Source organism: Seriola dumerili, unplaced genomic scaffold (genome assembly GCF_002260705.1).
Source record: "Seriola dumerili isolate Sdu_G_001 unplaced genomic scaffold, Sdu_1.0 BDQW01000116.1, whole genome shotgun sequence".
In the NCBI taxonomy this organism is placed as follows: Eukaryota; Metazoa; Chordata; class Actinopteri; order Carangiformes; family Carangidae; genus Seriola; species Seriola dumerili.
This window is the reverse complement of record NW_019174371.1, coordinates 794,845-800,543: the sequence shown is the minus strand read 5'-3', so window position 1 is coordinate 800,543 and position 5,699 is coordinate 794,845.

Below are 5,699 nucleotides of genomic sequence, written 5' to 3'. Positions count from 1 at the left end.
CATTAGTGGGCAATATTTTTTTCAGTGGGCCATACTGAACTGCCGTTTTAAAGTAGTGAAGGGCCACACTATTGGAAATAAAATTTAAACATGAAATATTTACTGGCAGAATTACTTTAAAACTACCGTTACATAGATTTGTGGGCTTGATTGTGTTATTCACTAGCCTTTTTAAACAAAATACATGATCATACTCATGAATATTACAAATTAACATCTCAATTAACTACTATGATCAGTGAGACTGCGCATCAATCACTTCCACACGCCTGGTAAGCCCGACGAGACAGACTGACTTTTTCAAACTGACTTTTATTGTCAGGGCACAGTTCAACCATACGGTCTTTCAAAAACTCACCCTCTGAGAACGACCTGCTGTGTTTGGCTAGCTATTGAGCCAGCATGTAGCTTACTTTTGTGACTGTCTCTTGTATGGCCGTCTGCTTCACAAAAATATTCTGACGGGCGGTTAAATCGGAGGACAATTTCAGGGCCCTTTGTTCTCTCTCCGCGACGATAGTGGGTGGCATTGTTGGCATGCTTGGTCGAAAAATGTCTCTTAATATTATATTCTTTGAAAACAGAAATTGCATTTTGGCATATCAGGCATACAGCCTTTGAACCCACATGAGTAACAAAATATTTATAAGTCCACTCGGTGTTAAAAACACGACATTCTGAATCAACTTTTTCCCTTTTTCACAGCACTCATCCTGAAATATCATCGAACTGTCTATGCAAGAGTCAAGGAAGTGCATTTTCACCCACTCCAAATTAAAATATCCCTCTGTTGCAATCAGATCGTATAGCAGTTCAAACTCATATGCCTCTATAATGCGGGATTTTTTTTTTTCTTTTTCTTTTCTCCTCTGTGGATGTTCGCGGGCCGGACTGAGACGGCCCACGGGCCGGGTCTGGCCGCGGGCCGTAAAATCCGCACGTGTGTCTTAGCATTTAATCAATTGAGAGAAAAATTCCTGCCATGCTTTGTGAGATTTGCCTTTCAAGATGAAGTTCTACAACTTCTTAAAAACCACCCCTTACAGAAATGAAGGGATCCCCTGCCAGGCCTCCTCTCCTCTGAGACTCCCCTACTAATTAATAAGATGCATAAACATGGCGCAAATGCCAGTGAGAACATAGAGGGAAATTGTGAATTTTTTAGCCCTGACATTTTAATGTTCGCCTTGCATTATTCACACACCCTTTGTGTATTTACCCTTCTCTTTCCCCCAACTTGGCAGGAGGGAGGTAAGGTAAAATGGCACGGCAACACCCGCAAATCCATATTGGAACGGAGGAAGAAGAGGAGGAGGGGAGCGAGGTCTTCCAGGTGGAATGGAAAAATCGACCATGTGTCGCACTTAAATAACATTCGGCAGACGACAGCAGAGTCAAGGGGGAGTTGTGGCTTATGTTTATTGGTTTTTTTTTTTTTTCCCCATCGCCTTCACTGGGCTTCGTGAGTAAGGAGTGAGCTGTTGTACCGTGTTTTGCACAAAAAACGCAGAGGGCAAAGCGGGAATGGAGGAAACAAGAAACATGGGGAAAGCTGGGAGCGAGACAAAGGGGGATAAAACGAGGACAGACAGACGCGGAGCAAGCAAGGAAAAATGCGTCTATACAAAGCTGCAGCTCGTTCCTTCTGGATTTCGCTCCTTAAAGTTCCCACCCAGCGCACTGAGTGACCGAGCCAGGCTGAGCTGCCACTCAGCAACTCTGAAATCGTCTAAGTAATCTTGTGTGTTAGCAGTATAGAGAAGGAGTTAAGTATCTCATCGCCAACTGTGGGTATTTATGTTGTGCCATATTTCTGAGTCACGCAAAATTACAACTTTTCTTATTTTTTTTCCTGCAGTCGCAGACGGAGAATTAGAGACACTAGCACCCAGAATCATTGCAGAGCCTCACTTATCTGTGTGCGAGTGCAATTACTGAGCAGTGATGCTCGTTCTATGTGTTCAGTATCATGATCATCACATGAGTGTTCCATGCTAGCTTTGGTATGTGTGCAGATTTGTGTGTGTGAGAGAGTGTGTGTGTGTGTGTGTTTCTGGTGTGTGGTGCATACTTGCTGGCTAGACTGGCTGGCCTTTGGCAAACATTAGAACAGGTGGAGGTCCATGCAACATTAGAGGCCAGCTGTATTCGTCAACCCAGAGCTCAGTATGACCTCTCAAGCGGTTTATCGACGGTCAGCAGCATAGCCAGCCAGATTGCACACCTGCTCCTACCGACCTACACCCCCCCCCCCGCCCTTGTGATTCAGGCTCCCCACAACACCGAGGTTGGGCTGGATTTGGCGGGGGGGTGGCAAAAGAAGAAACTGGAGGAGGTCATGGGAGGCGTAAAAGCTAACGGGTGGAGGATTGATGCTAACGGAAAGGGATGACAGTCAATATGAAGACAAACAGGGAGTTAAAAGAGAGCGACAGAAGGACAGCAAGCTGAAGATAATCCAGAGGGACAGACAAAGAGAGAAGAGGAGAATTATGGAGGGACAGATCGCAGCTTCGCTCAGAGATCTTACACCTTCAGATGTGGGCAGTGAAGGGTCCTCGAGATGGTAGAAAGAAGACCGGGCTGCAGGGCGAGAAGTGGAATGCCAGATTTTTTCTGTCTTGGACTTTCCTCAAAGGGTTGGATTTGTGAAAGGACAACACAGGGTGGCTTTGTGAACACTGTTTGACTCTCTAAAAAATGTGAAATAAAAGATAGATAGATAGATAATAGATTAGATAGATAATAGCATAAAGTTAAGATAGATAGATAGATAGATAGAGTAAATAAAGTGGATCAGTGAAAAAAACGTAGATATTCAGTAGTGGACCTCATACTGACTGAACTGAACTTGGGGCTGAACAGATGAGCAACATGGAAGTGGAAGAAGCTGTCTTTGAATGGCCACACTTGAGGGCTGGCTCCAAAAAGTGAGTCAATCCTTATATGACTCCCACTTCACAGCCAGAAATAAACATGTTCACAGCCTGGTACATGTCTCATAGTATCTAATTCCTCCTTCATGCAACTGCTGTTCTATAACTCACCTGTTTTCGTTTTATTTAAGTACTTAAATTTATATGCATAATTGTGGCATGGGCCACTTTGAGTGACAGGTGGGGTGAGCATTATGCCTGCCACAAACCGGCACACATCACCCCACCACTTTTGCCCATTGTTTTGGATTAGCTGGGAGGTAGGCGGCAGTGCAGGTGCTGCCCTAAACGGGCAACAGAGGAGTAGCCCACTCAGCTTCCAAAACTGGCTCCTTCAGAAAACATGCTTGGTGATGTCAGTACGTCATCTCATAACTACATCAAACCTCTATGAAAATCAACTACCGTACTAGTCCCTAAGGCAGGCAGCATCCAACCCAATGATCAACACCTGTTCAGAAGGCCAATCTGTTGTGTGTGATGTGTGTGTGTGTGTGTGTGTTGTGGTTGTGTGTGTGTGTGTGTGTGTGTGTGTGTGTGTGTGTGTTTGTGTGGTGTGGGGCCTGCAAGAGTGTTTGTGTGGTGTGAAATTTTGCAGGCCCGCTAAATTTGCCAAGAGATTCTGCCAAGCTTTTTTAGAAAATTTAATTCCATATGAAATTTCCAATAGACTTTCAAGAAATTCTATTCAGCTGAGTGAAAGAATAATAAACAAGATCTGGCATAATTGTTCAGTACAAGTCCTCATAATTAAAAATAACTGAGAGCAGTAACATTAATCTGTCAGTGTGTGTGTGTGTGGTTGTTGGGTTGTTGGTTTTGGTGTGTGTGTGTGTGTGGTAGGGGGAGAGGGGTGCAGGGGGGGGGTAAGGGAAGGGAGGGGGTAATTTCATTAAAAATATTCTGAATAATAACTTGCACGAGTTCGAGATGAAATCACGAAATCCATTCCAAGTCTTCCCATCTCATTGTGGCAAGACAGACACCACCCAGGCCAATGTACCACGGCTCCAAGCCCTGTCTCTGTACAGACCTTCCTTGCAAATCTGTTCTGCAATCAAATTAAGCCAACTTCAACTGATCCCTCGTTTCATTCCACCGGTTATTTTATTTTATTTTTTTTTTTGTTTTTCTTTTTCTTTACTCTGGGACCCGGCAACAGAGGTCAAAGTCCAAGCCGCTTGTGACGAACCCAATAGACGGAGAGAAAAATTCAATGATAAAGCAGGAAAAAGGTTGATCAATGGGTGCACTGGACGACTAACTCCTGTACATGTAGCTCCAATATTTTATGAGTTCCTTTTCAAAAACCCAATGAGATGATTAGGAGCTCCGGCGCCGGCCTACTGACCAATCACCTCACTTTCACTTTGTGAGACATGCATGAAAAAAAATAGAAAAGGCTTGCTAAACAAATCAAAGGAAAAAGAAGAACAAGTTGAATGTCTCTGCAATTTAAATGCGTGGCCGATTAATAATCAGTTTAGGCAAAAAGAATCCTGGCAAAGAAGGAAAAAAAACAGCGGTTTTTTTTTGTTGTTTTTTTTCTCAGACTCACAGAGCCTACAGGCCGAGTGTGGTGAGACAAGCAGGTGGGTCGAGCCCCACTCCCTCCTCAGTAAGAGCATATACCACAATACACACATTATACATCACAAGCCCACTGGCATTGAAAAGGCAGCCAACCAGCAAAATGTCAGCGCAGAGCACAATGCCAAAATGTTGGGAAACACTCTGAGAGGTCTGGTGGTTTAGGAAAGTAGTAACTCAAACAAAATTATTCGCTATGCGGCTCCTTCTGTGTGTGTGTGTGTGTTGTGTGTGTTGTGTGTGTGTGTGTGGTGTGTGTTGGTGTGTGTTGTGGTGTTGTGTGATGGTGATTGTGGAGGGGAGGGGGTTGGTCTTATCAGTACATTCTCTGGCAATGCTCCCAGCTACACAAAACAAAACACCATAGTGTCCAATTTAAGCCCCTCAATACTCTCTGTTAACAATCTTTACCTAGCTGATAATTAAGAAAACAAACAGCCTGTCAGCAAGACAACGCGCCGCTTGAAAGTCATACTCAAGCACCCACCCTCACATCCCTACCTGCTGCTCAGTGTTAGAAAGTCAGGATATGGTAACGCCTTATTTAATACTGTTAGCTTCAACACAAATAAGAGAAGTCATTGTCAGGTGCATTAAAAACACATTTTTGTTATGTCCTTCCCTAGCTTCCCAAAAAGACAATGTATAATTACTAATATAAGTTGATCCATCATGATTGGAATAATAGAAAATGTATAGGTAGTATTTATTATGTAATGGAGATTTTTGAGTATATGTATTGGACATGGTGGCTTTTATCAGTCATGCTAAGAGAAAGGATAAGCAACATGGTACGCTGACCAAGTTGATTAGAAATAATATATTTGTATTCACATTAGTCCAAATAATTATCGCGAATATGCTATTAAGATTATGAGCTGTAATTACACTAGCCTCAATGTAATTTCTGTTTGGTCAGCAGCCGTAGCGTTTATAGATCACACGTTATTATACTGATACTCGTAGTCTCACTCTCAGTCTATTGTGCCACAAGCTTCTATGCAGCAGGATGGGTCTACCGGCAGCACGACCCAGCTCCGTGCAAAAATGCCTCGCTGGCGCGATAGGCAGTGTTCTCGAGATGCTGCCGACAGCGGGCTCCGAACCCTCCAGGCGATGCGGATTCGCCGGAGTCATGCTTTACTAGTTGTTCTGCTCCTATCTCAGCCACGC